The sequence below is a fragment of the Dreissena polymorpha genome, chromosome 6, assembly GCF_020536995.1.
Source record: "Dreissena polymorpha isolate Duluth1 chromosome 6, UMN_Dpol_1.0, whole genome shotgun sequence".
Lineage (NCBI taxonomy): Eukaryota > Metazoa > Mollusca > Bivalvia > Myida > Dreissenidae > Dreissena > Dreissena polymorpha.
The window spans coordinates 38,464,282-38,474,240 of NC_068360.1; the positions used below are offsets into that span (position 1 = coordinate 38,464,282).

Sequence of the window (9,959 nt, forward strand, 5' to 3'; positions counted from 1 at the left end):
AAGCGAGGGAAAAGTTTCAGTTACATCGGTTTAACTCAATTCTTTCGAAAACGCCTCATGATATTCAGATGAAATTTTCACCACAATATTTAACCGCATGATAGCTACAATTTTTGTTTCACCTATATTGTTCTCACACGACTTATTGTATCAGATATTCAACTTTGCAAAATTCGCTAACAAGAAAACTTTTTTGTGTAATGAGCATTTATCGTTATTTTGGTACTAGCTTGTAGGAAATTCGATTCCACGCATTTTTATATATTACACTTTACCGTATGTTTAGACACAACAAAAATACAGTGCGATAACGATTTCGTACTAAACGCATTTCTGTCTTTAACTTTACATTTTGACTCAACGTCGAAAACTCTCTGCGAATAGAACAGTGATTTCGTACAAAGTTTAACTTCGCGTTTCTTCCCAACCATTTGACCGATCAACATAACATTTTCGCATTAATATGAAACGTGTTAATAGCAACAAGTTTTGTGGGGATCATTTTTTGTTAACATATTCGCATATAGAAGAAATTCTTAGCTTTTCGCATATAAATCACTTCGCTTACAAGAAAAAAAATTCCCATTTATGACAAGTACATAGCAATTGATACCATTCGATAAGGAATTCTGTTCTGCACATTTTGATGTATGACACTCCACAATAGGCCTAACTACAAGGAAACTACTTCGACAAAACGCATTCGTGCTTATAGAAATTTTGAACTTTAAAGTATTGAGTTAAACGGAACGTCGTTAGATAGCGAATAGTTGATAAAACTGTGTTTGTATCGAAGCGGTTTATTTTAACTGTCACAATAACGCGTGAACGCATTTCGATGAAATTTTCATTACCATAACCAGCAATCAGAGAGGAACAATAAGAGTTTAAATATTTTGCAAGTAGATAAGTGGATATATGTCAAAATTTCTGTTTATTGGTGAAACTTGGGTTGATATGAAGAAAAGATTTTCATTTCGCAATATGATACAGTAATATTTGCATCATGCGATGGGGAATTTATTTCTGTGCATTTTGGTGTAACATACTTGATGTTTTTGTAAAACGCTGCAGTTATACGGGCAGAAAACCATATCACAACAAACACACATTTCATGAATCGTAATTTTGACCCTTCGTTGTCAGTGCAAATCGACGACGTCATTTCAATGAAACTCATCTTTCAACTTAAAGGGGTGTTTACATATCGACGATAGAAAATTGTGTTTCTTTGACAGTGGTTTAAGTGCAATATCTATAGAACCAGTTGTCCAAATTCCATAAAATTTTCACCAGATGAACCGAAATTTCGATGCGCTCATACTGGTACTATTTGTGTATACAAAATCGAACGCGCGAGTTATGAAATTTTGATTTTAACGCAAATTTTCTCGATATTTCAAATTTTCAAGAACAATTGTACACATAACCATACTATTTGTATATCATTGTGTAGGCGCCAGTGTGCTGAACATTTTGATATATGTGGTTTGATATTTATTTTCTATATCTTCGTTGTACTAGTACAAATCACAAAACACAGTTGAAAAAATCACAGCGCGATAGTTGCTCTTTAATAAAGTTAGTGCGAAATCATATCGAGCTGCTTTCGTCAGTCGAACGTCATGAAAACATTTGAGTTCTCGGAATTGAAAATAAATATTGAATTGTTCAGGCTATGTAGAAAACTAAATGGGTATACGGGAATATTTTGTGCTGATGTTAAATGTTCAGTAATAAATATTTTGATGGATTACTCACATATTTGATATGATCTAGGATTATTTCAGAATGATAGGTTAGTAAATCTATGTTTGACTAGATTTTTTTATATACTCGCCTTTTGTCGTTTTAACATTGACTATAAAAATCTGCGTTGAGTACGCCTCATAACAAAATTTGAGACCTAAAGACCATGGATTTGCTTTAACTCGAAGGAAATACTGGATGGATTGTACGGACTCGTGCTTATCAATTTTTATGCCCATTTAAGCTGTGAGTGTGAATATTTCGGCTTGTATGGTCATGAAAAAATATCATCACAAAGTCAATATTTGTAGGATTTTTGCATGGTAAGTATGATTTTTAGATTTGTCATCAAATACACATTCGATCGTAACTCAAATCATGAAGAATAAACATTTTCCATGTGCTTTTCTGTCATTCTTCGTTTGGTCGTTGAAGGGTTCGGACGTGTTTTTCGAAGCTCTCGACGTCGTGACCTAATTATAATTTGAACTGCGCGGGTAAAAAACGCTCAGTTGCGGCTTGGACATTGACCAATACGGACGTGTTTTTAAAGCGCTCTGAAAAAAGTTTTGACTTTTAAATTTTTTTTACTACGACAGAATCTTAGTTGACTGATGGTCTTTGACAAAGACAGACTTGTTTTTGTGAGCTCTGAAAAAAATTTGACTTTGAAATATTTTTACGATTAAAAAGTTTCAGTTGACTTTTGAACGTTGACGAAGACGGACGTACTTTCGTGAGCTCTGACTATTGATGAAAAGTTTTGAGTTTTACTGACTTGTACTTTGAGAGTAAAATTGACTTCGCGTTATAGAATAGCGACTTGGTACTCAGGTTGTTGAATGACTGGATGACTGTAGTGTTAGGTTATTGTTATGAGATAACAACTTGACTTTGACTTGAGTTGTGAAATGAAATCATACTCTTATGCGATGTTAACTTTTGAACGTTTAGTATTGACTGACAACGAACTTTTGTGAGCGTTATATATGAAATGTTTGACTTACATTAATTTTTTTGAACGACTTGACTTCACTTTAAGTTTTGACATCGGACTGATCGGACGTGTTTTTTTAAGCCCTGACTGTTGTGAATAATTAAATTTATGTTGTGGTGTCAAGCGATTGACTGTCAGTTGAGGTTCAGATGTCGAGCTGTGCGGACGTGTTCATCGAGCTGCTGTCTACAAAAAACGTGAGTACAAATTTTTTTCGTTTTACTGTTTACAAGTTGCGTGATGATGTATGATGGTTGTAATGTGTTGGGTAGAAATTACTCAGTGCTGATACAGTGTCGATATGTTGTGATGAGCGATAATAGTGGATGATGGTGGAACAGAATATTCATTGAGCTATTTTGAGGAAGCGAACATATGATGGAAAAATGTTGCAAAAATATTAAATGACAATGTATTGAATCGCTTTTGTTGATATGTATGATATTGATTAAATTGTATTTGCATGCTGTAACATTTCTATTCCATTTCAGGGGGCTGTGGTGAGTATTGTAGTATAAATTTGTTTCAATAAATCATGATGAATGAAAACTGATTTTGATTCGTTTTGTACAGGTTTACTTGTATAGAAGTGTAATGCGTTGGGTAGAAATTAGAATCTACTCAGTACTGATATAGTGTCGATATGTTGTGATTAGCGATGATGGTGTATGATGGTGGAACAGAACATGAGCTACTTTGGGGAAACGAACATATGATTGAACAATGATTGCAAACATATTAGATGAATGATATGATATTGCTTAAATTGTATTTGCATGCTGTAACATTTCTATTTCATTTCAGGGTGCTGTGGTGAGTACTGTAGATTGTAGTGCATATGTATAGAATTCAATAAAAGATTATGACTGAAAACTGCTTTTGATTCTTATTGTACAGTTTTAGGGATTATAAGTCTATAGCAACTCTGTCGGTTGGTGTTCATGAGTGTGAGCTTAATACAGCAATGTTTGAGTAGTACAAAAATGTTTTCGCTTTTGTGGTCGCCAGCTGTCCGTGATCTGTAAAGTGAAAATACACAGAGCTATGAAGCATACAAATGTTTCGAAATTTTATCAATGATTGTATACTATGCATGTTTTGATTTAGTTCGTTTCAGATTTGACATGAGATGAAAACCTGACATGATTTGAACAGAGCTGGGAAATGAAAAGGTAAGTCTGTTTCATTCCACTATGAACACTTGTATTTTGACAAAAGAAGAGATAAAGTGAGTTACTTTATCATCATGGTTTCATTTGGTGTATAGCACATGAACAGAGGTAAACCTAGCTAGCTTTTCGTGTACTCTATTTTGGATGATGAGTATGTCAGTAACTTTAATTGTACGGCTAGTAAAGTATGAACATGAATGCTTTGTTCAGATTTTCAGATGTGTGCTGGCAGTTGAAGTCTGGCAGCCGGAGTGAACAGTCGTGATTTCTGGAGCTCCAACAATATGCTAGAAGGTAAGTAACTATGTTTGTTTTGCATTGCATGTTTTCATATGTTTCAGACTTTCGAGCAGAGATGTCATGCTGACTGGAGTTGAGCACAGGGCAGTGACAAAGTGAAAGGTAAGTACTTTTGACTGAATGTTTGTTCTATGCATGTTTTGTTTTAATTCATTTCAGGAGTGCTTATCCAGTGATGATATGACAGTTGGAGTGAACAGTGGAGCCAAGCAGTCTTGTTTTTGGAGCTACTCAACAAGCCTTGAAGGTAAGTTTAGAATTTCTCAATGTTAGTGAATTGAAGTACTGTCACTTGCTTTTGGACAGTCGAACAGAACAGACGTGGTTGCGAGAGCTCTCATATCTGTTGTGTTAAACTGTTTTTATGATATGTTATGTTTGTTTGTTTGTTTGTGATGTACTATTTTTCAGATGCTGATGGCAGTGATGGGTTTTCAAGCTGACCTGAACAGAAAAGCACTCATATGGTAAGTACAAAATAGTTGTTATATGGGATGTTTTGTGCATGCTTTTATGTTTCAGGTGTACTTGCTGACAGCGACGAAGACGAATCAAGAAGAGGAACATTGTTGAGAAAGTGATTGGGACTTGCAAACGAGGTAAGTGTAACACTTGTGTTTGTTTAATTTGTAACATGCGTGCTTTGCTCTGTTTCAGATTTCACATGCAGAAATTAAACAGGATTTCAACTGCTGAAACAGAATTCATCAAAAGTAAGGTAAGTTTTAATTCATTGATTTGAGTTGTACAATGTGTTCTTTACTTTATTTCAGATTCGAGTCACTGGTTTACACATGGAAGAAGATTTCCACGTCTGTTACTCAATTCTACAGAAGCAAGGTAAGTCGATCAAATTTTTGTTTTCATTGACTGCTGTAATGTGATGTTATGCTATTTTTCATGTGTGCTATGCAGAGATGGAGAATTCAATTTTAAGAAAGATTAACTGCTGCAGCTTAGCTCTGCTCTGTGTTGATTTTTGTTCAAAAACGTTTAAAATGTATGTGTGTTTTCAGATGCTTTGTTTCAGTTGATGTCCAGATGGCAAGCAGTACAGACGTGTTTCTTGGAGCTGCCAAACAGTGAGTACAAACGTTTTATATTTTTCAGTTGTTTACTCATAGAAGTCTGTGAAAGATGATAACAAGGGTTGAATCTATCAGCACTTGTGTCTAAAAATGCTGATGTGTGACGGTTTACTGAAAAGGGTAAATGCTAGCCAGTACTTACACTTGAGCAACCGTGGGATGTCGAACTAACTGATGATGTACTATGATGGTGAACACTTACTATGTGTATCAAAATGCTTTTGTTGATATTTACTATAGATGATTTGATATTGGTTAACATTTGTTTGCATGCTGTTAACATTTCTATTTCATTTCAGGGAGCTGTGGTAAGTATTGTAGTATTAATTTGTCTCAATAAACGATGATGAATGAAAACTGATGTCGATTCTTTTTGTACAGTTTTAGGTATTAGCACTCTATACAAAACTCTGTCGGTCGGTGTTTGTGAATGTGAGCTTAATGTTTGAGTAGAACAAAAATGTCTTTACTTTTGTGATCGCCAGTTGTCTGTGATGTAAAGTGGAAAAAACACAGCTATGAAGCATACAATTGTTTCAATATTTTATCAATGATAGTGTGCTATGCATGTTTTGATTTAGTTCGTTTCAGATACGACATGACATGAAGAGTTGACAGTCGAACAGAGCTGAGCAATGCAGAAAGGTAAGTGTGTTTCATTTAAGTATAAACACTTGTATTTTGTTTTTATATGGTATGTTTTGTGCATGCTATGTTTCAGGTGTACTTGTAGTCAGCGACGAAGACGATTCAAGAAGAGGAACATTGTTGAGAAAGTGAATGGGACTTGCAAACAGGGTAAGTGTTACAATTGTGTTTGTTTGATTTTTACCATACATACTTTGCTCTGCTCTGTTTCAGATTTCACATGCAGAAATGGTCTCATAGCAGTGCCAACAGTGAATAAGGATTTTAACTGCTGTGAAACAACTCAACAGAAAGTAGGTAAGCATTGAATGAACGCACTTGAGTTGTACAATTTGATGTGATGCTTTTCTCTGTTTCAGATTCAAGTTCCTGGTGTAGACAGAGAAATGTGTTTGAAGAAGGAATTCTACTACTGTGATTCAACTCTACAGAAGCAAGGTAAGTAGAAACAAAATTTTGGTTTAATTTAACTCATGTGTTTTGCACTGCATGCTATTTTTCAGGTCTCTCACGCAGTGATGGAAAAGAAGAAGATTTCAAGTAAGAATCACTGCTGCAACTCAGGCCTATAACAAGGTAAGTGTTTACTATATTGTATACAAAATGTTTCTCTGTTTTACTCTGTTTCAGGTTTCAATTGCAAAGATGTTGCAGAGATGTTTTGACAGCTTGAGACAGAAAAGAAATTCAGCAGCTGTGTCTCGACTCTAGCCACGAGGTAAGTCAAAACAAATATACTGGTTTGTATGTAATGTTGTTATGCCATTCTATGTTTCAGACTTACATTGCTGTGACTGTTCCACAGTGGGTCAAAAAAGAGACGAATACAGGTTTCAAGAAGAAAATTGGCTGTTGAAAACCTGCACAAAATATGAGGTAAGTAAACTACTCTTTTGGTTTGTTTTGTGCTTTGTTATGCTTAACTATTTTTCAGATTGAAATGGTGGGTCGTTACAGAGCAGACTTTTGGACAACTGAGAAGTTGAGAAACAGAGAATGATTCAAGATCAGCTAGGTAAGTCTTGATTATTATGCATTGCTAAATGTTTTTTTCATTCCAGTATGGCTGTGGTAAGTACACAAACTTTCTATAATTTAATATTGAACTGTTTTTATGACCTGTATTCTGCATTGTAAAATGTCTGTTTTTCATTTCAGTATCCTGTGGTAAGTACACTAACTTTGTATAATTTCATATTGAAATGTTTTGAGGACTTGTATCCTGCTATGCAATGCTTAATATATTTTTCATTTCAGTGTGGCTGTGGTAAGTACAATTGCCTTCTTTAATTTTCATATTGAACTGTTTTGATGACTTGTATACTACTATGCAATGCTTAATGTTTTTTTCATTTCAGTATGGCTGTGGTAAGTACAATTGCCTTTTTTATTTTTCATATTGAACTGTTTTGATGATTTGTATACTGCTATGCATTGCTAAATGTTTTTGTCATTTCAGTATAGCTGTGGTAAGTACACTAACTTTCTTTAATTTTTATATTGAACTGTTTTGATGACCTGTATTCTGCATTGTAAAATGTGTTTCTTTTTCATTTCAGTTGCCTATTGGTAAGTACAATTTGCTTTCTTTAATTGCATATTGAAATATATTTTATGACTTTTGTTCTGCTATGCTCTTTTTCATTTTAGTTGGGCAGATGTAAGTACACTTCATGCATGTAAAAACTGAATATGATTGTTGTGCTATACAAAATGTGCTTTTTTCAATTTCAGTTCAGCAATGGTAAGTATATTGTGTTTCTTTATGTATAATTTTGTATACATATTGTTTTTTTCATCATAGCATGTTTTTTATATTTATGCTTTGTGTAAGTAAAATGTTCATAAATCATTCTTATCTTTAAACTAAAAATGTATTTTGATATGCAAAATGTCTGTATGATTTCAGTTGCCAGAGGTGAGTACCATAACAGTTGAAAAGTTAGTTTTGTTTAGTTCAAGTTTTGGTTCACAGTTTTGTTTGTTATTTGGCAAAATTTACATGTATGCATTGAGTCTTGATTTCAGCTCGATTGTGGACTGAAGAAGATTGCCAGCAGAGGGATTGGATACAAAATACAAAGTAAGTACTGAGGTTCTTACTAAAAGTTTTGAGTTGTATTCATTGTGTGTAAATATGCTATGATTGCTATGAACATGGCTTTTGTATTTCAGCGAAGACAACATAGGTAAGTAAAATTGTTATTTGTTTCAAGTTTACTGTTATAGTTCAATATTGTGTTTATAAATTGTAAGTTGTACAAACACATTCAAAAGTTTCTAATCATGCTTTCGATTTCATTTCAGCTTTACTGCTAGACGAGTGTTCTCTACTACTTGACGAGTCAGCTTTACTACCAGGCGAGCAGTGACAACAAGGCGCCTTTGTGGAAACAACACAACAAAAAAGTGAGTATTAGTTGAACAATTGATTGAAATTGTTTTACTGTATGTTATACTTAAATGCAAAATTGTGCACATAAATTGTAAGTTGTACAAACACAGTGAAAGTTTCTTATCATGCTTTCTATTTCATTTCAGCTCTACTGCAAGACGAGCAGTGACAGCAAGGCGCCTGAACATGCAACACAAAACAAAAAAGTAAGTATCAGTTAAACAGTTGGTAGAGTTGTGTGTTTTTCTTTAGCAGTTTGTGTTTACTATTTTATTTGATACATGGTATATTACACATGCATGTTTTTATCATTTCAGGGTGTTTACTTTCATCGTTTACTGTTTAACACAATTTGCTTTTCTATTTTCAGTGCCAATTTGCAAACCTTGATGTGGACACCGAGTAGTCAATACATACGTGTGGCGTATAGCTGCGACAAAACCGTGGGTCCATCGCACCGATAACTTGAACATTGGCCCGTGTATGGACATCAGTGCAACTTTGTGAATCCATGTAACTTTGTGAATCCATGTAACATTGCGAATGTGTGTCGATCGAAAAATGTGTACATTCTGCACTGAAACGAACTCGGTGTTGCAAGTGGCAAGTGTTGACAGTGTGTATGTTTATGTTTATGTTTTTACATGAAAAATAAAGGAGATTGTTCTCCTACCTTTTTTTTCCTTGTTTTATTGTGCTGGCCAGCAATATTGATGTATTGATGTATGTGTTTGTGTTTAAACTATGCAATACCAAAATCAAACAAAAAATAAACATTAACAGTCATTAACTGTGTTTGGGCGGCCGAGGGGTTTAAGACTCCACAAGTGTGAAGCGCACTGATAGCACTTGGGGGTAAACACCTCGGTATTTCGGTGCTAAAATGTTTTCACGGTGCTTATTTTGACGCACTGTTAGAACTACCAACCAGTAAATGATTGCTTGATTTATAAAACAAATATTCAGTCTCTACTTTGGCACAAGAGACTCTAAGTATCAAATACCAACAATTTAGACGCAGACAATCACATGGTGGTACACCAGTCCGAATATACTCATTGCTCTAGCCAGGATTGCAAATTACTTGTGTTGACTAGCAAGGCTCCCTAGTAACGGAGCAGTGTTACTGGCGTTTTTTGGGTCGATAGTGCTTAGGTGAGGTTTTGCTCGAATCGGGAGCGGGTCACTCGCTTGGGCGAGTTAGTTTTCGCTCGTAGTTTCCAATCTGGCTAGATCAATGTAAGGTTGTTTTGACTGCTATTTGGCAAGCAGAAAGACAACAGCGGTTAATTGACTGAGTATGGGCGACCGAGGTATGTAGGTGTCAATAGACCGACTCCACAAGTTGCGAAGCGAACCGATAGCACTTGAGGGGAAACGCCTCGGTTTTCGGTTCTAACATGTGTTATCCATGCTGTCGTTATACTCTGGCAAGGCTCCTCAATCTATCGCGAGGGACACTCATTATTGCCCGCAAGCTTTAGAACCTGACGTGGGTCGATGCGTATGCGAGTCCGAGGACGCGATGGCATTTGATAAGGCTACCAACCGGTTGATAACACGCATTGTTCAAATTGTTAGGTTTAAGTCTGCTAGGGCTGGGGTGGGAA

General features: G+C 35.3%; 1 long non-coding RNA gene across 1 annotated transcript; it reads left to right on the forward strand.

Annotated features, from left to right (window-relative positions):
* The first annotated feature begins 8,049 nt into the window (after positions 1 to 8,049).
* LOC127834408 (uncharacterized) lies at positions 8,050 to 9,959 on the forward strand. Its single transcript, XR_008027922.1, has 3 exons — positions 8,050 to 8,363; positions 8,496 to 8,555; positions 8,720 to 9,959. It is a non-coding gene; the product is annotated as an uncharacterized LOC127834408 (long non-coding RNA).